Here is a 20,650-nt window from a genome sequence, read left to right on the forward strand (position 1 = left end):
TTCTCGAGATCAAAATTTAAATACGACCAACTAATTTCAGCAATATTTGTTTAATGATCTTTCAGAAAAGCGGTATCTTCCCGCGTACTTAGTAGTGCAATTGTTTTATTTTCGCACTATTCATTCCTTGACTGCTGGCTTGCAATGTAGACCGTACTCTTGCGTACAGTTGAACTCATAACGATAAACAAATAATGAAACGAGAGAACATGTGCAAAGGGATTTCTGAAAACTAATCTCTCTCACGGTCTCTCTAAGACGGTCGATTTGTTTCAAGATGCCACAGTTCCACGCAACAATATCCGGGCAGGGATTTTTTCTGAAATACGTCGGAAAAGCCGTAACACTGCAATGGTCTAACAGTCATAGTAAGACCAATTTATTCACAGACCGTTTAGCACACCGCAATTTAGATGTGGTCTGACACCTTTTATTTGGTCGCGACTTTAGCCGCCCACTGGCCCGCTGTTTGAACAGTGCGTTTCATGTAGCATGGAGCCAAAGTTATCTTAGGAACATATGCACAAAATTATAATTGTATATGCCTCTCCTTTGCGTATTTCTTAAGACAAACTAAATAAGAGGGTGTGCCTCTGTATGGCTTTAGTGGCATAGTTGCAACGAGAGGCTCATAAAGCAGGTCCCCTGTGAAACGTATTTATGAGGTGGTCAGTTGCACTTGCATTAATCGCTTGCTCTATTTTCCCTCCTAATTTGCCAGTTCATTTTATTGCATCGTTCTGATTTGTGATCGGTTATCATGCATTGAACACCAGTGGTTATCGTCGGTAATTAAAGGATGTAAACTTAGAGAAATTGTTCAACAAGAAGCTTCTGCTTTATCTAGCCCGCTCTGGAATAACTGAGCAAAGCGAAAGTCAGGGTTTGTGTTGCATTCTTGTTACCTTTTGTCGTCAGCTTCAAGCAGTGTCTCCACGGTAAAGTGAATCGCTCTAACCTACACAATAATCTCCCTAATGGCCGTTTACCGTATTATAGATCTCTGTCACCCAAACGATGTTCTGTGCTGTCGCCTCTGCCTACCAGCGCTGAAGAGCAAAACAAAACGATGTTAGGAGGCTGCAAAAAAAATTGAGGACAACTGGGGCAGCCGTTATCCAACGTGATATGCCTCTTACTTCTGGAGCCACTTCAGTGATTGATCTTAACAAGTTTTTTTGTAAAAGCCACATACTGTGCTTCGTGAGGCCTTATATAATTTTAAGGTAAATGCCTTGTACCCCTTTTCTCTACGAAAGTATTACTTGGCTATCACACGTTTCAACATTTCTTCCTGTTCAGATACTTCTTAGTATATTATGTGCTATGCAGATGCTGATTGTGCTGCTAAGTTAATGCAGAATGAAGGAAACTTCAACTCTCTGTTTCTTTGTGCGAAAGAAGAGCAATGGTGCTTAGTGCGTGCTGTGGTATTGCAGAACAGATATGAATATTGACGAGCGATTATATATTCTATTGTATCTTTACGCTCCTACTACATTCATTCGGATCAGGTATATATTTTTCAGTATATTCCAGCAAGCCATATTACCTAATTTATTGACTGCGTTGCAAAGCTACGTTAGAACACTTCCTGCGAACAGTGGCACACTTTCATAAATTATTTTCGATTTCTTTGACCATGACAGAACAATGAGCTTTTGGGAGATATGCTGCCTGCGCTCGAAGCCGACTAGCATTTCTACAAGCTATACTGCAACGTAGATACGGCAGCGTCACCCAGAACCTGTGAACAGCGTGAGAGCAGTCAAACAACAATATGAGCAGAGGGAACAGGAGAAACTTAGTTAGGATAGAAAGTTTCGACTCACGCTAAGCAAATTACTATTAATTCAGCACTGTCAGACAGGCCCGAAGCAACATTTCCAAACGCGAAAAAACTTCATGCCTCCGGCAGACGTGATGAAAGCATGGTTGGCTTCAGAAGCAAAAGAGGCGACGACAATAAATTTTTTCCAGCGTACGATCATGCTCTTTGCATCACAGTTTCTTGAAAGTATGGGGGAATTTCATGAAACTGTGATCCTTGTCAGTTGTCAGGTGCCTCCTTTCCATGTCTTCGTTTTCGTCCCGCTTATCGTTTGCCGTTTCCTATTCCTTGTATATTGCATGGACTACACTTTATCGAACAAACTACGAATGCCTACAGCCCGCCATCGCTCGATGGGAGCCGACGGTATACAGAAGGAGGAGGCTTGCTGCGGGAGGCCTCGGGATAAGCAACCCACCGCGAAGCGAGCACATTTTGTCACACAGGCAATCTCGTTGCTTCGTACCGTGCGTGGTATATACGACTGCTGGTGCGGGTAGTTCCGGCAGTGGGGGTGGCGGCAAATTGCTGTGTTTCCACTCAAAGGCATTTCCCAGCAACCAGCTCGCCCTCCCCCTTCTCCCTGCGCATCCAACTCATTTTCCCTTTGGGGTGCCCTATACGGGAAGGCCGTTAAGATGAGGCGCCGATGACGAGGACGCAGTTTGTTTCCCCAACCAAAGAAGAAGAGTGGCTCGCTCGCGAGAAAACTGCTTTCCGGCGATGGACACTGCAAGCGAGGGGCCCAGCGACGCCCCGTTATGGCTGGGCGTTCCTTTTGCTCGGCACACGACCCAGCCATTCAGGGGAGGCTCTCCGCGCTCTATCGCTCTCTCTCTCTCCTTTTGCTGGTGCTATTACCTAGTGTGTCCAGGAACGCGGAGAGGAGGCAATAAACGGCCAGCGCAGCATTCTGCTGGCACTCAACAGTGTGATCTGTCTGCTTCTGCTATTTTGATAACTCTATGCTTGTTCAATCTTTGTCGCCTTGGCACTCTTCGCCTACCGCTAGTCATTTACCCAACTGTAAATAATCGCCAACTTTCGTGTTCTCCAGCATTGTGTCGTGCGGACGCCCTCGTTCACCACCACACAGCCGCTAAGCGCCGAGCCTTTCCTTTCCTTACTCGACGCTGGTTCTCCACTGCTACAGGGGACGTGAAGCGGTGACCACGCGGAACGCGCATTCCTGGTGTATTTTAGGCGTTTCGTCTCACTGCGCCCGAACGTCAATTTAGCTCAACGCGATGATCGCTTTATTACCGCAATCTACATCCTTATTACGCGTATGCGTCTTAATTGTTTACCACGTAGGTCTCGCTTTTCAGACGGAGTTACGAGACGCTTCTTGCACATCTCAAAAAACGGGCGCTCGACATTGGCCGATGTTACAACGGAAGGACGTCAAAAGCACCTTTGCATGTAGGCCGCTTTAGGTCGCTTGCGCCTCAGAATGGGAATCTAAATGGAATTAACGGTTATGTCTCTTGCCCCCCCCCCCCTTTCCAACCAACGACAGCCCTCTAGTTCACGCGCAGCCTTACCTGTGGCTAGGAGACTAGATCTTCCCGCGGTAACCTGCCTACAAAATATGTACCGGAACGCTTTGGCTATGTGCCCGGGCAATGGGATCAAAATTGGCGCAGTGGGATTAATGACTCGCGCAAACGCGCTGGAACTGAAACCGCGCCAGTCGCATCATCACGACTACCACACGTAAGGACGAGAGGTCTGCAGTTATAAAGAAAGCACCATACTGCTGTTTACGCATAACGTAACTAAGCCTAATCTATACACTTCTACATTGTTTAACATTGTCGTCTATGTCTAAATCTGCTATGTTTTATGCGGCTGAACGTTCATCTCCGCCTTCAAACAATTTTTGTTTCCCTGTAAAGCGTGCCGAGCGCACAACAGCTGAGAGTAGGAAGAAGCCTAAATACCGACCGGTGTGGTTTGTTTTTCAAGCGCTACAAAAATACAACATAAAATTTTTTACAGAAAGCAACAAATATACAGGATAATGGTTCCCTTGAATGTTTCTAGACAGGCTTTCGAAAATCGCTAATTTCAGGAAAATTGAGGAGCAATATAATGTCCAAACCATGTTATCAAAATTCAATGACCTGTATTGCTCTGTTTTATGTGTTCGCAGTCGATATTCACCAGCCAGGCAACCTCTGAAGGCTGCGTAGCATCTCTACCATGACTCAAGCTTAAAACGTCGGAATATTGTTGGGCTGTGGTCAGACACTGTTTGCGCATGGCGGGCAACAAAGGCGCTTCTGACATTTCTGAGAATACGGAATTTTATGATCAGTTTGAGTATGTGCGTGTCTATAGGTGTCTGTGCAATTTGTGTGCATTGCCTGTCAATGTGTACATCATAGCTTTCACCCAAGACCTAGAGTAGCATATCAGGCCATCAGACAGGCAAATATATCCAGCTTTCCTTAAAGACAGCATCGCTCTCTTTTTACTGTCCAAGCACAGATCTAGAAAAAAATAATTGCTCATCGTATTTCTGGCCATGTTGAGCATACTTGTACAAAAAGATTGCATTCCACTGTCACTTAAGTAAAAACTTCATTGGCATAGTAAGTATCTAAATAATTAATTAGTAATTGGTTTCCTAAGCTATCCGTAACTGATACTTCGCTCCTGGTTATCACAAACACTACCATTGGCTATGAGTTAACATTATTGCGCTTAAATAAGAGTATATTATTAGACAACTCATCATAGTGTACATATGCGAGCACAAGAAGTAGAAACGGACAGGACCAACGCTGGACCTACAACTGAAGTTTATTGTGAATACATTCCACTAATCTCCGCCACGCATGCGTATACACCCAAGAACAATAAGAAGGTTTGTAGTCAAAAGATATACACATACACAAAAGCCAATTCACACCCCTTCCCGACAAAGGCAACAACACTTGGATTAACATGATCAATTTAGAAATTGAAGTTCTTTATCATTGATATGAACCGAAGGGTCACTCACACATGTATGCGCGCCCAACTTTTTCATGTGGAACGCTTCGCTTTCCCTTTCCAGTTTACTGCGTTCTCTTCCCACTATCCGTACACTATCAAAAACTGTTCGGCAATCGTGCTTTTTGCAATGCAATGGCAAGTTCCCTCCTGTACCTGTAGGTAGCAAATAGCAACGCTCACGCATGCGGTCATTAATGCAACGACCTGTCTGGCCAATATAGGACAATCTGCATGACAGAGGTATGCGATACACAAACCAAGATGCACACTTTTTGTGAAAAAAAGTGGTGTGCTTTTTTTCACAGCCACTAGTCGCATCTTTCTTCTCTCCTGTGATGCTTTTGCACAACCTAACCAGTTTGCTCGGCACCGAAAACACTAGTGTGACACCATTCCTTGTGGCCACCCTCTTAAGATTGTGTGACAAACCATGCAAATACGGCATCACTACGACTTTTTTTTCTTTTTGAAGATTCGTTGTCGTCCGCGGTTTCCACGGTTTTCTTTTTTGTCAATTTTCTAAACAAGGATTCTGACACAGCCATCAAAAGTGAGACCGGGTACCCTGCCGCCATTAATCTCTCCTTCTGGGCTTCAAGACTCTCCTGCAATGAATGGGTGCATCTCTTCTTAAGAGCATTCGTCAAGAACAAGGAAACTATGCAACGTTTTATCAATTTGGAGTGGGGCAATTCGTATGGAAGGAGCAATTTTTTCTATCTAGGGCAATACTGCCAACACACATGAATTTCACTTTTAAATTTAATTTCCAAATCAAGAAATCTGATCAAGTTTTCTTTGCAAAGTTCCAACGTGAACCTGAGGTCCCGGGAGGACTCCTCGAAACACGTTAAAATCCTTCTCGCGTTTGCTTCAAGGCTATCATCGGAATTTTATTTTAAGAGCACTAAAACATCGTCCACATACCTAAACATTCGCACAATACGTTTGTCCTGCAGCCTGTGAATTACATTACTCTCAAACTTTCATTTAAAAAAATGTGACACAATACAGGAGCAACCTTAGATCCGATGCAAATACCCTTTCTCTGAACGAAGACATGCTTGTCAAAGGACACTACATTGGTTGACAGGTAAAACGTGAGAAGTTCCATAAAGGACTCAAGTGACAAAGCGCAAGAATTCATAAAAGCTACTTACCCACTTACTTTAATCAGATCACGTACAGCTGTACACAGGTCCTCGTGTGGGATAGAATAGAACAGTTCCTCAATATGTACAGACTTTAAAGGTTAAAGATTAAAGGCTAAAGATTAAAGATTAAAGATTAGAGATTAAAGATTAAAGGTTAAGTCAAGTGAGTTTTGTGCCAATGCTGCGATGTCTGTAGATATTGAGGAACTGAGTGTTGAAGCCCAGAAGGCGAGATTAACGTCGGCAGGGTACCCGGTCTCACTTTTGATGGCTGTGTCAGAATCCTTGTTTAGAAAGTTGATAAAAAAGGAAAAGCGTGGAAACCGCGGACGACAATGAATCTTCAAAGTGAAAAAAGGTCCTAGTGATGCCGTATTTGCGTGGCTTGTCACACAATCTTAAGAGGGTGCCACTAGGAATGGCGTCACACTAGTGTTTTCGGCGCCGAGCAAACTGGTTAGGTTGTGAAAAAGCCTCACAGGAGAGAAGAAAGATGCGACTAGTGGCTGTGAAAAGACGCACACTTTTTTTTTCACAAAAAGTATGAATCTTCGGTTGTGCATCGCATGCCTCTGTCATGCGGATTGTCCTATATTGGCCAGACAGGTCGTTGCATTAATGACCGCATGCGTGAGCATCGCTATTTGCTACCTACAGGTACAGGAGAGAACTTGCCATTGCATTGCAAAAAGCACGATTGCCGACCAGTTTTTGGCAGTGTATCGATAGCGGGAAGAGAGCGCAATAAGCTGGAAAGAGAAATTAGCGAAGCGTCCCACGTGAAAAAGTTGGGCGCACATACATTTGTGAGTGAACCTTCGGTTCATATCAATGATCAAGAACTTCAATTTCTAAATTTATCATGTTAATCCAAGTGTGGTTGCCTTTGTCGGGAAGGGGTGTGAATTGGCTTTTCTGCACGTGTACATCTTTTGACTACAAACCTTGTTATTATTGTTGGGTGTATACGCATGCATGGCGGAGATTTGTGGAATGTATTCACATTAAACTTCAGTTGCAAGTCCAGGGTTGTCCTGTCCGTTTCTACTTCTTGTGCTCGCGTCTGTATTTGCTGGAAATCGTTATATGTTCATCATGTACCAACTGGCCCAGCAAACTACTCTACTAAGCATAGTGTAGAGAGAGAGAGAGAGAAGGGAAGAAGGAAAGGCAGGGAGGTTAAGCAGACTGAGTCCAGTTTGCTACCCTACACGTGGGCAGGGGAATGGGGAGTGAAAGAGAGAGAAAGAAAACTCAGGTGTAGGATGTCTATAGTCGGGCACTCAAGTCTGTTGCCTTCAGGTAGCGAAAAAGCGCTCGAACTGCTTTCTGGGCTAATGAACTGTGAGGCCAGGCTCCCAAGATCTTCGCTTCCGTAAATGGCAGTCTATTCAAGGCACACTGGAGAGTCTCACGTTGGTTATCGACGCGAGAACAGTGGCACAGAAGATGACTGATGGTCTCTTCACACTTGCACTTAGCGCACATTGGTGAATCCGCCATTCCAATACGATAGCTGTAGGAGTTGGTGAATGCCACTCGTACCCACAGCCGACACAGCAGTGTTGCGTCACGTCGTGAAAGGTTGTTAAGTTTCATTGATGGGTCGAAGCTGTATAAACGAAACTCATAGTTTTGTGGTGTATGCCAGTAATTTAACGTCATGGTACGAGCGAGACTGCGAAGCTGTCTAGCAGCGTCGGATCTCGATAAAGGTATAAGGAGTGTCGGTACGCCAGCCTGGGCACGTCGGGCAGCGTCATCGGCGAAGTGATTACCAACGACGCCACAATGTCCCGGCAGCCACTGAAATATGATATCATGTCCTCGTTCAGAAGCGCAATGGCAGGTTTCGTTGATTTGTGATACCAGCTGTTCCTAATGGCCACGTCGTAAACTTCGCAAGCTCTGTGTAAATTATACGTAAAGCCTTACAACGTCAAAAGTCCACAACATTGCGCCAAATACAGACATTGCTGCTCTGTAAACTACGTCAGTTGGAGGCTTGCAGCACCGGAATAGGACACACAGTTAATTTACACCACGCTTTCCGTCTTTCCAGTGGTCCGTGGCGCCGAGCTCGGTAAGACGTCGCCAAAGCTTAAGGGCTCGCCCACTGCTACGAAAAACATAAGAAGGTATCTTCGCATTCGAGTCGACTCAGCTCACGTTCCAGACACCGGAAATTAAAACCACGATTCCTCGCTTGACAATGCAAACACAATTTGCAAGGGTTCCGCTGTGCTTGCGGTGATTTTCGTTTTTCGATATTTCGTTTTGCTGCTTACGTGCTCGACTACACTTCACACATATGCTTTCTTATTGTTGTATGCCTCGAAGCTCTTGTTGTCCTCGAGCCGACTGCTCCCGTGTGATCCTTTGTGTGCGTGACTTGTCCCGGTAGCCGAAAATATCGCAATCTCGCAAGTTTGTTAATTTGGAGCGATAGAAGCCTTGTGTTCTCGGGACGGCGGCTCCACAAGCTTAAGTTCTTCATGACACGCGAGCCGCTGATACGAAGCTTCGCTTTTGTTCTCCAAAGCGCTTCAACGTGACCCCTGCCACTTTATCTCTCTCTTTTCGTCCTTCCCCCATTGTTTCTTTTGTTTCCAACATCCGCCGTGAAATTTTTGTTCTGCGCGCCATGGGACTCTGAAGAACTAGGAATTTCCTTTTTTCTCCCTTGGTGAATCGCGAAGCATCGGTCAGTGATTTCTCTGGAGACGTAGTACCCTGCTGAGTGTTTAAAAAATTCCACTTCCAAACTTCTCTTTGCCGCTGTTTTCATTCTGTGTCAAAGCTTCTTTCGTATATGTCGTCGTGAAACTCGAGTATCATTCTTAATACTTTCCATACGGTAGTGGTCGACGCCCTGCGAAGTGACCAATTAACTCAATGTCTCGTGGCTCGAAAAAAAGTTTATAGAACTTTCTTTATTTTTCTTGCTCTCTACTTTGCGTCATTTCATTTTTTATAGTACCTCTTTTCGGTCGAGTGATATAGTTCGTGCTGCCGATGCAGTTAAGCAACTTTTAATCAAGAGAGAAACAATAAAAATATTTATCGCGACGTTATCTGCACCGAAGGCGACGCTTGAGAACCCAGTGCGCCCGAAGGCACCCAGCTTCTCCGCAACTTTGTTCCCTGACAGATTACACACAGTCGCGAAGCTGTAAAACCGACAGAGAGAGAGAGAAAAGGAGGGCAGAGATGTTAACCAGTCAAGAGTCCGGTTGGCTACCTTGCGCTGGGAGAAGGGAGTCGGGCAATAGAAAGAAGGGAGAGAGAGCGAGATTGGGATAGAGAGGCGTTCACGAACAGCACTACAGAGTCAACAGTGCTCGCTCAAGCCAGACGTTCTCAGAAAGCACAGAAGTGCTGTAAAAGAAGTTATTGATATAATGAGATGAACTTAAACAAGGTTATACACTGATAACGGCAAAAACTCAGTTGTTCCATGCTGGGGCGATATACCCCTTAGAGCATAGGGCCTATGTGTGCGTTATAGAAATAGCTGGTATTCCATAAAGAAAGGCGGTTGGACGAAAAGAGTTCATGAGTGTAAGCGAGTGGCCCACTCATTCTGGCGAGTTATATGGCTACCACAATGTTCTGAAATTGTATTTCATCAAAAATAATGATAAACACATTCCACTACGGCAATACCTTTGTTCGAGGCAGATGGTGGTGCGATACTTTATTCTTGGGTTGTGCCGCTAAGAAACAAGGACGAAGAACGCATAACAGTTTAGAACTTGTTGTTGGGCGAGTTGGTAGGTATTAGCGAACATTGTTTAAATGCGCGAACAAACGAATCACAATGACAGCATGGGACATGGACGGGCGCAGTCCATGTCCCATGCTGTCTTTGTGGTTCGTTTGTTCGCGCAGTTAAACAATGTTCGCGAACGCATAACAGCATGGAATCTACAGCGAAACAAAGAAGACGACTTTCACGAGTGGTCGGGAGCGGTGCATCATTTTTCAATGTTTCTCCGTTCTCCTTACAAACTAACCAGCCCCCTAACCAGAAACAAAAAGTCAGTCTACTAACCAGGAAGCAGCCTTACTACTGTATGTATGAACATACATTTATCAAATTACGTTTGGCACATTTTTGTACGTTGACCCCATTCAGGTCTGTACTAAGAGTGCGAACAAGTAAGGTTGCTACCTAGCAGTGCTGTCCACGCTATACATTTTCACGCTGCACTAACTTGATTGATCTACCGTTGTGTTGCACTTGTGTTTGGGCGCATGACAGAGCGGATTCACCGTAAACACAAATGTTTTCAACAGCAGTTGTGCGAGAGTGGCAGCGCAACCGTGCACCATCAATGAACAGTGCGCATTACTTTCAGGCAGGAAATCACATCAGCCAAATTACGCGATATAATGTCCCAAGGCTACCCACGAGCTATGAAGCGGGTTATTGCGTGTCTCCAGATACACTTTAACCTTTTGTTTCTTTATTTCTTTATTGTTTATTTCAACACAGAACATGCAAATAACATATTTTGTCAGGCTGAAAAATATTTGATTATTTCAGCAGCACTTCTTGGAATCCTTGACCGTGCACGTAAATCCAAGTACAGGAGCGTTCTTTCATACTCTCCCTATTTGGTCGCGGTCGCACCGAACCGTTCCTGAGGTAACGCGACAGGTCTTGAGGCAAGAAATGGCTGGGCGCAGGAAGAGCATCTCGTTTCTAGTCAACAAGTTGGTCTGTGAAAAGCGTCTATGGTCTTGCAGCAGTTACCATTATTTTCTCCGTCTGCGTGCCGCCTTTTGTCCGAGCTTAAGAAAGCTAGATATCTGTAGAGACAATCTTCAGAGCGCAGTCATCTGGAAAAGCAGCGCAAGACCGGCGAACGGGGCAAGGCAAACTGCAAAGCAGATCAGCACGCAAGACGACAGACTGTGAGTCATCCAGCTCACGATCACGCATCAAATAATCAATTTACTTATTTATGTAATGATACTGGAAATGTTGGTAACTTTCATCGTAGGCTTTTCCGAAACATTCGTTTGTCTAATGAATATCCGCAAAACACATGACAAAATGAGCAAATAAATATATGCACACGTACACTGTTCAACAAGCGGTTACCATTCATTGTCTTTAATCGATGAGAGACCAGGTAGAATATGCACATAGGCCAAGATACCAGGTAGAATATGCAGATAAATATTCACCCTAAGAAAACAAGGAATTCAAAACATAATGGACTATATACAAAGCACGTAACAATCACGAATGTAGAGAAGTGTTGAGGTAGTCGAAGAACAAATTCAGAAATAGTGAATAAATACAGCGCGGTATCTCCGACACAATGTACTATGTTCAGCTTGCTGAGCGTTATAGGTAACGTGTGAAGTCTATGGCACTTGTGGTGTATGACACATACGTATTGGCTGTTGGGAGCTCCCCGATTCTGGTCCACATTATCTCGTTTTCTTTGATGTCGCATTTGCCCTGAATCTCACGGAAATGTTCGTTATCTGCTGGCGTGCAATCAGCTCTGCGCATATTTCCTGTCATATACTATTGAAAGGCTTTCCGTTTTTCTCTCACCACCCCGAATGAAAGGAGCTACCCTCCGCAGTTATTCACCAAACAGCTCCTCAATTTATTGTCGCTGTTTGATTTCGCTTTGGCAATCTGCGTTCAAAGAGGTTCTCGTCAAGCCCCTGTCCACAAGCTTTCTGAAAAGCCTCGAGCCATTCAGTATTGATACTGGGCCAGCGCGCATTCGGAACCGCAATTATCGGCGTCCTTAATAAGGCAGCGCGAAGTGATAACTGTGCCCGCATGGTCAAACCGTGACAGCTTGAGGGCAATTTCCCACGCATTCATTCGCGACTGCCAAACTCAAGCTTGAAGGGGTTTGAAACAAAGCGACATTGCCGCAAGTGAAACATTCTCTCAGCAAACTTTTTGCCTATTTGCTTCCTTTTCTTGCATTTTTTACTTTTTTTTTCTCTTTTTCTCCCGTTTTTCATTATTTATTTATTTCTCCTCATTTTCTGTATCTTTTTCCTTCTTTCCTTGCTTTCTTTCTCTTCTTCCTTCCTTCATTTCTTTTCTGTTTTCTTTCTTCCTTTCGTGCTTTGTTTTTCTTCTTGTCAAAACTGTACTTCATTCAAACAGACTAGCAAAAAGAAGTGTGTACTTGCATGAAACACTCGAAAAAGAATTACGAGGAGTGGTGCTCTCATTTCCAGGACCATTATACCAGGCGCCCTGCGCAAAAAAGCAACAGAAACGAGCAAGTAATGAAGAACCAGACCGCAGCAGCAGCAGCAACAACAAATCATTCCCAAGAGGTAAGCGGCACGAAAATGCCAGTACAGTAATAATAGCACTCCTCTGGCAAAAGGCACGACAGAGTGAGAAAATGGTTAGAAAGGTTGAGATGCTTCCCAGCTTCCCTCAACTGATACGTGGCGCTGTGAAGCACTCGGTAACTATACAACTGAAATGTAAGCTTTAATGGAGAGAGAAAGCATCAAAAATACAGATGCACAACGCTAGTTCTTTGCTTTCCCCTGCCGGCATTAAGGTATGACGCCAAATTCACAGAAAAAAAAGTGTGTTTTTTTTGGAGAGTAAAAATTCGGACTTTAGTCAGCTTTAAATCACGATGGTTCTAAGCAGCTTGTAGTGTTATACAACGCGCAAAAAATTATTTTCATAATTATTCATGCAAACAATTGTTAAAACGTATGATTAGTATCATGCCAGCACTTGTAACCTAGGTTTAGCTCACATTAACAAAATAATTTTGGCAGTCACATAGGAGGGACATTGATCGCTTCAATGAATCAAAACTAATAAGATCTAAAGAAACCTGTCAACGTAATGATGAAATAACCAACAACATAAACTCTGCTCTTCTGACAGGTACACCTTGCTACAAACTAGAGCCATATCGAAAGTTGTCGCACGTTTTTATTTTCGGAGGTCCATTGCGCAGTCAACTATGTAAGAAATAAGTGTACAGAGTTCATTTAAAAAGCTTTATTTAAAGGAGAGTTATATTTGTTGACGTATCAAAGAACAGCGAAATGTTATGTCCTGCGATACTCATCAAAAATATTTTTAACGCAAACATTCACAAAGGATAAAATTCACGAAATTCATAACTCGTCTCCTCCTAAGTCTTTCTTTTGCCTAATTTTGTCTTGGGGCACCAAATATTCTTTTCAAGCTTTATTCGCAGCATCAGTACTGTAACGGCAGACATTCCGATTGAGCGGCTGGTGAATTGTAAGACAATATTTTATTGTACAAGGGCCAGGTTCTGTACTAACGGGTTTCAGCCTATCAAGTGCACCTCTCTTAAAATTGTGTCGAAGAACATCAGATACAGCAAGCTTGTTGTCACACATAGGTGTCTTTCGTCGCCCTTTACCATTTCATAACAAGCACTCATTCAGGGCAAGACAACATTTGACAGAATGCCAGAGTCTTTGATTGTTTCCTTCCAGTGCAGAGCTGGACTCCAGCATACTGCAGCCATCCTGCACATTACTTAGTAAGTTTTAACACACTTCTTGGTGCACTTCTGTCATTGGGTTCTTTGCGCACTCTGACTCAGGTGTACTGCTCCCCGGCAAACTTTTGTTTTCCTCGCCTTGGTGCTCTGAATTTCACCGTACTGTAGCTACTAGTGTCAATGAGAAAACTACAGCGTGTAAACATAACAAAGAAAAGTAATTCGCTGTTCTTTAAAAGCGCAATAAGGCTGGATAGTGTAAACTTGTTTCAGACTTGTACTGCGGCTCCCGCATGAGAGCGTATGTTTAACGCGGATGGAAAGAAGCTGCGAATGCTTTTAAGGGCACATTACTTCTTCGAGATGAGTCAGCAGCAGCAGCCTATTTTTTATGCCCACTGCAGGACGAAGGCCTCTCCCCGCGATCTCCAACTTGCGTCTGCAAATTCCCTTATTTTAAAAACCCACATAGTTTTCTGCCGTACTCGACTGCACTTCCCTTCCCTTGGCACCCATTCTGTAACTCTACTGGTGCACCGGGTTATCTGCCTTATGTAGAACTGAATATTACCGCTTAAAACGGATGAAATATTAAATTTGGGTATTCCTATGCCACAAATCAACCCAGTACTGTCAGTTTCATTTTCACAGACATCGGCTGTGGTTACAAATTTCGCTGTATATTTCCGAAGAAACAACGCAGGAACAATTTGTTTTTTGTAAAATATTGTCCGATGATTCGCACAGCTAATTAGGCACAAAAATAAAACTCGGCCATTAAAATAAAAATCGCATTTCAGCTTGGCGTCACGCCTTAAGCGCTGTACACAGGCACGCCAACGTTCCTGCTACTATGTGCAAACATCGTAGGAGCAGAACGAGCAGTAAACGTCAGACTGAAACCGTTTCTATGGAGAGCTGACAAACTGGGGACGATCTCACCTGGTGCTCACCGACAGAGTGCACAATCGATGCGCACCGCCTGCGACGCCGCCGACGGCGCTCCTCGTCATCGCGAGACGCCGCGGGTGTGCATTAGCCCCGCGCGCTGCTCGACGCCAGTATGTCGTATCGTTAGGACCGTCCGAGTAGCTAGAGCACAACGCCAAGCTTTTTATCGCTGTCAATGCTGGGTTTTTGTTTGCAATATTTTCATTTCACTTGGGCTTCGCATCCATCCATCACTGATGTTACTGACTACTCAACGTATTCGAATTCAGTATCCTCTACAGCACGAGAAAAGTGACGCTCTAAGCTACAATTCGTTCATAGCATTGCCATTTTCATCGCTGCTCCTATCTCACTTGACAGACTCGATATCTTATGCTGTCGCGTTCTCTAGCCGTTTTCTGTTTCTTTTCATATTTACTTCTTGAATTCGGTAAGAAGGGCGAAGTAGAGGAGGAACGTGGGCAGACGTCAGCCGGATCTTTCTGCTGGCGCGTGGGGCTCACTTCTTTTTTATTTTTGTTTTCTTCGTCATGTTGCTAGGCTGCAAAAATGAATCTGACGACCAGGAAACGTCTGACGCGGGACGCATGCTTCTTGAAGCCACGCGTCACTGACAAGCGCGCGCGTTCACTGCCAATGAACCTTCCTCCCCGACCGGAACTTGTATTGACGCCTGCAAGGAAGGAAATCGAACTGATGACAACCCAAGAGTTTTGAAGCGCTGCTCTCTCACCTTCTTTCAAGAGCCCCCCCCCCCCCCCCCCCCGACTCGCCACCTCGAGTGAGCGTGACGGGCTGATATGCCGAAAGGGCACTCTGTCTTCGCAAACCGTGTCCAAAGAATGTGCGGGAAAACGCACCTTTTCCTTTAGTTCCGAGGAAAAAGCGTAAATAAAGCTTGAAAAAATAAAAAAGCCACTTCTCGCCTTCCTATCGGCCGACATGCTCAATGCACCTGTCGTCATATAAACGTCGATGCACTTTAGGTTGAAGGTACGAGGTCGATGACTTGACCGGCCTGGACAAGCGGGCGTGTTTTGTAGCGGGCTGTCCATCAATTTGCCTGCAAGCGTGTTGCAGCTACGGATGCGTCTGTCAGAACAATCCGGCTTGCGTGTGGCGTACCGACTGTTTCCTTCGCATCGTCCACGTGTTTCTAGAGGAGGCGCTACTTGAGAGCACGCCGCGAGCAGTTCCGTTGCTCGCGATTTTAATGGCGAAAGCGCTCCAGTCCAACGTGGTGCTCTATCCATGACTGTTTGAGAGGGCTTTCTCGATGGCGTTGCGCTCAGCTGGAGTTTAGAAATTTTGTTCGTGCATGGTGATCATTGGGCAGAGGTTTTGTTAGCCATTGAATTCCAGTTTTCTCAAGCACCGCTGTGATCTTCGAAAATTCAATGATTGAACGAACGACGATGAATGCGCTACATTTGAATTTTACTGTAGTGCGTAATTGAAAAAAAAACAGACAGACAGACACAGACAGACAGACAGACAGACAGACAGACAGACAGACAGACAGACAGACAGACAGACAGACAGACAGACAGACAGACAGACAGACAGACAGACAGACCGATAGATAGATAGATAGATAGATAGATAGATAGATAGATAGATAGATAGATAGATAGATAGATAGATAGATAGATAGATAGATAGATAGATAGATAGATAGATAGATAGATAGATAGATAGATAGATAGATAGATAGATAGATAGATAGATAGATAGATAGATAGATAGATAGATAGATAGATAGATAGATAGATAGATAGATAGATAGATAGATAGATAGATAGATAGATAGATAGATAGATAGATAGATAGATAGATAGATAGATAGATAGATAGATAGATAGATAGATAGATAGATAGATAGATAGATAGATAGATAGATAGATAGATAGATAGATAGATAGATAGATAGATAGTCTATTTTGATGTCCTGTACTCCTTGACTGCGCCATGCCTCCATGACTGCTGCTATCTCTACTGAATCAAATGCCTTTTGGTAAGCTATGGAGTCCACATAGAGTGGTTGATTGTACTTTGCAGATTTCTCTATTACCTGACCGATGATGTGGTTCATTGTAGAATATCCGCCCCCCCCCCCCCTTTAACCAGCCTTTCCTTTTTTCGGTTGATCGAAGTCAAGTGTCGCCCTCATTTTATTACAAGTTCTCTAGGTGCATATATTATACAATACTGAAACCAAACTAATGGGCCTATAATTTTTCACTTTTTTAACGTCTCCCTTTTTGTGGATTAGTATAATGTTGGCATTCTTTCAGTTCTCTGATACATTTCAAGTCGTGAAGCATTGCGTGTAAAGGGCCGCAAGCTTCTCAATCATGATATTTCCTCGATCTCTGATTAAATCGACTGGTATTCCATCTTCTTCTGATACTTTTCACCGGGTAATCTCTTGCAGGGTCTTTCTAACTTCATCGCTAGTTATGGAAGAAGCCTCTGTATCCTACTCATCTCTACTTCGAATGAAGGTACCATGGCTGCTCTGGGTGCTGTACAGTCCAATATAGAATTATTCTGCTGTTATTCTGCTGATTTTACTACATCATCAAAATTACTGATGGCATTACCCAGCGTATCTCTCAAAACATACTTCTTGCCTTGAGTGAGTGAGTCAAAACATACTTCTTGCGTTGTCCTTGCCAAGTTTTCTTCTCATTGAACTTATGCTGCAGCCATTTTTTTCATTATTCGATCTTTTACGTGATAATTTTGAACATCCCTTACTTTCTTCTTGTTGATCAGTTTTGACATTTCAGCTAATTTTATCTGATCTCTTGGTTTAGACACTTCCGTGCTTTGGCACTTGTTTATTAGACCCTTTGTCGCTTAGCAGAGCTTACTTACTGGTTGCCTTGGTGTTTTACCTCCCACTTCAACTGCTGCTTCTGAAATCAGCCTAGTTACGCTATCATTCATTACCTCTATGTTATCTTCATCTTCCTGTCCTAAAGCTGCATATTTGGAACAGGAAGATGGACAGAAAGCTGCATGGATAATAGCTGGTGGCAAAGTTGTGAGCCTGTATAATCTGTGCGTTTGCGTGCCTAGTGTTTCACAATGGATAGGCCAGTGGTTGGGGTACGGAAGGGTCGGGATTATTGATGGTGGATGCAAGCTGAAAAATGCAGGACGAGTCTAAAAAGGACATTGCCTAATAACACAGGCCGTTCTGTTCGTGACGCTGGACAATTGTAATATGCCGGTCTCAGTAGAGCGAGTGCTCATCTTTCATCACGAGTAGCACATCAATGAACTTACATTCACAAAGCATAAAGGTGAGCGTCGTTAAAATGTTGGTTCGGAACATAATGCTGACTATTCATATTGCCCCAGGCAAAGCGCCGCGACTGTTTGTACACGTACTCTCGTTCTTACACGCAGGTTTTAACAAGCTTAGCGCTTCCTGAACAATAGGTGCACTGCATTCTAAATCACATGATTCTTAGTCATCCCGTCATAGTGAGCAGGCCCATTATGAGTCGGGAAGCAAACGCGCATAATACGTAATGTTTGCGACCGCGATTTGCATGCGTCGGCAGAAGCTCCCTAGCAGACCCTTTGTACAGGCATGTATTGATCGCTATTTCATGCGAAACTTTTGAGTACGTGTCTTTCGTGAATGGGCATTGTTTCAATACCGCAATGCTAGCCGAATTGTCGAGCGGCGTGCCTATTTACTAGCCGTCTTCGAAGTTGCATTGTGTCGCGTGCTCTCTGCTTACGGGGGTATACTCAAACTTGCGCATTTTTAGAGGTTAAATTTGTACCAAGGTGCGAGCTGCCTTTGATTCCATTCGTCCGAAAATGCAAGCTTTGCCAAGAAGACAATCACCTAGCATGGAGTTTGTCTCAAACTTCTTGACGTCACAAAAATATGCGTATTTCTTTATAATACCAGAAGTAAGAAAAACGGAAAATGTTCTCGATCACGACGTGACGATACTGCGAAGACCACGTCGCTTTTGATAATGAACTGACACATATCTGCAGACAACCATTGGAAGTAAGCCAAGCATTACGGAAGTTGTTGGTCTGAAAAGTAGGCGTAAAATTTGGATTTGTTATGGTGCGGAATACCGTTTTCTTTATTTTCTCTTGCGAATCAGCATGAGTGAAACAAACATGATTATGCTGTAAGCAAATTACGCCACGGCATCTGGGCGAAGTGCTTTCCAGACATTGCTTTCTAGCGACACCTTTACACACGCGTCAATACTTTTTCTTGAAATGTGTGGTTTAGCCAAACCGTCTGGCCAGGAAATTAGGCATAGCCCATACAAAACGAAAGAACAGGGAGTTCAAAAATATTTGTCCGCCATCATTGACAACGGGCCAGAAACAAAAGATGAAACCGTCATGAAGCAGGCGACATTCGCGGCTTTCCCCACCTACTCTTAGTTAGTACAGCACCTCAGGTACAGAGGGCGTCTGTGTTATTACTGAAAATTGAAGAACTCAACCTCTCTCTTCTTCTGTCTCTCTCTCTCTCTCTACTCTATATATATATATATATATATATATATATATATATATATATATATATATATGTATATGTATAATAAATATCTATTCAATATATTGAGTGACTCGGGCGCCACGTCTCTTAGCAGTCTTAAAGGGACGTTGATTTTATCTTAAATAGAGAGAGCAATGATAAAGGAAAGGTAGGGAGGTTAACCAGGACTGAGCCCGGTTGGCTACCCTACACAGGGGAAAGAGAAAAGAGGACGGAAAGATTAAATGAAGAAGAGAAAGTCTACTGGGTATATCGTGCGGTCACTCAGTCCGGATCACAGACGTTGACTCAATCCAGTGGCTTTCAAATATCGCAGCAGAGCTTTTGTGGCCTTTTGTAGCTGCGATATACGAGGCCATGATCCCAAGATCTTCTTCAAGGTGAACGGTGTTCTATCTAGCTGATTGAGAGCTGTGCATAGGTCATGTCTTTCGTTTTGAAAAGATGGGCAGTAGCACAGTAGATGTTCTATAGTTTCCTCGACACCGCAGACACTACAGTCGGCGCTATCAGTCATTCCAATCAAAAACGTATATGCATTGGTGAATGCGACGCCCAAGCGTAAGCGGCACAGCATTGTTTCCTCATTTCGCAGAAGCCCTGGGGTCGAGGGAATGCGATCGTTCTTGGGCGAATTCAGGTGTGTGCCACTTCTCTAATGTCATACGGTGTGCTACCTTGCTTAGGTGTTGGGCTGCGTCGGTCCGCGATAAAGGTACAGAAACAAGGGTTGCTCCTTCGTGTGCTTTCTTAGCAGCTTCGTCAGCGAGGTCGTTGCTGCAGACGCCGCAATGGCCAGGCAGCCACTGAAACACGACGTCGTGTCCTTTCGCTATCATAGATGGTGCATTTCTCGTATCTCCGACACTAGTTGTTCACACGACCCGCGACGAAGAGATGACAGAAGACATTGTAAGGCCGCCTTCGAATCTCAGAATATTGCCCACCGATTAGCGGGTTGGTTGTTAATGTAATCAACGGCACCTCGGACGGCAACAAGCTCCGATCCGGTCGATGTTGTATCGGATGCTAATTGATCGTGATGGTATAACCACTGCGCCGGTGGAGCTGGTCTGAGTGGAAGAGCCATACGTATATATGTGGACTCGGTTAAAGTAGAAAGTGTTCAAACAATCCAGAGCTGCTTGCTACAGGGCCAAGGTAGGCAGGCCGGTCTTCTTTTTTTATCCCTGGAACCGTAAGACGCACTTGAGGTTGTTTTAAACACCCCAAAGCTGAGGTTGGACGTGTTGAGGGTGTGAAGCCCGATGGTAGACAGGCACGATGGATGCTGACCTCGTTGGAGAAGGACGCCTGTGGTCGTCGTTCTGGCAGGCAGGCAAGATAGCTTGATTGCATGCGTGAAACATTACGAACATGGGCCCTAAGCCTGTCGGTGCTAATGTAAGTTGTGATCGGATGATCTCGAGCCATTATAATGGTTCCTGCTGTTGAGGCGCTCCTCGGAAGTCCTAGGCAAACACGTAGTGCCTGTGCATGCACGCTCTGAAGTTCTCGAAGATTTGACTTGCATGTTTTAGTAAGCACGGGAGAACTATAACGTAGCAATCCTATAAAAAGTACTCGATATAACTGTAGCATGGAGCCCACTGACGGTCCCCATGTTTTCCCGGCGATAGAGCGCTGCTTTCCCCGTTCG

The 20,650-nt window shown here is 44.3% G+C and overlaps 1 long non-coding RNA gene across 1 annotated transcript in view; it reads left to right on the plus strand.

The window, feature by feature from the left end:
* The first annotated feature begins 11,151 nt into the window (after window positions 1–11,151).
* LOC140219367 (uncharacterized) overlaps window positions 11,152–20,650 on the plus strand; it is a 207,685-nt gene continuing 198,186 nt past the window's right edge. Inside the window, exon 1 of the long non-coding RNA XR_011895578.1 lies at window positions 11,152–12,315. This is a non-coding gene — a long non-coding RNA (uncharacterized lncRNA). The remainder of the gene's footprint in view (window positions 12,316–20,650) is intronic.

Source organism: Dermacentor andersoni, chromosome 7, assembly GCF_023375885.2.
Source record: "Dermacentor andersoni chromosome 7, qqDerAnde1_hic_scaffold, whole genome shotgun sequence".
NCBI lineage: Eukaryota > Metazoa > Arthropoda > Arachnida > Ixodida > Ixodidae > Dermacentor > Dermacentor andersoni.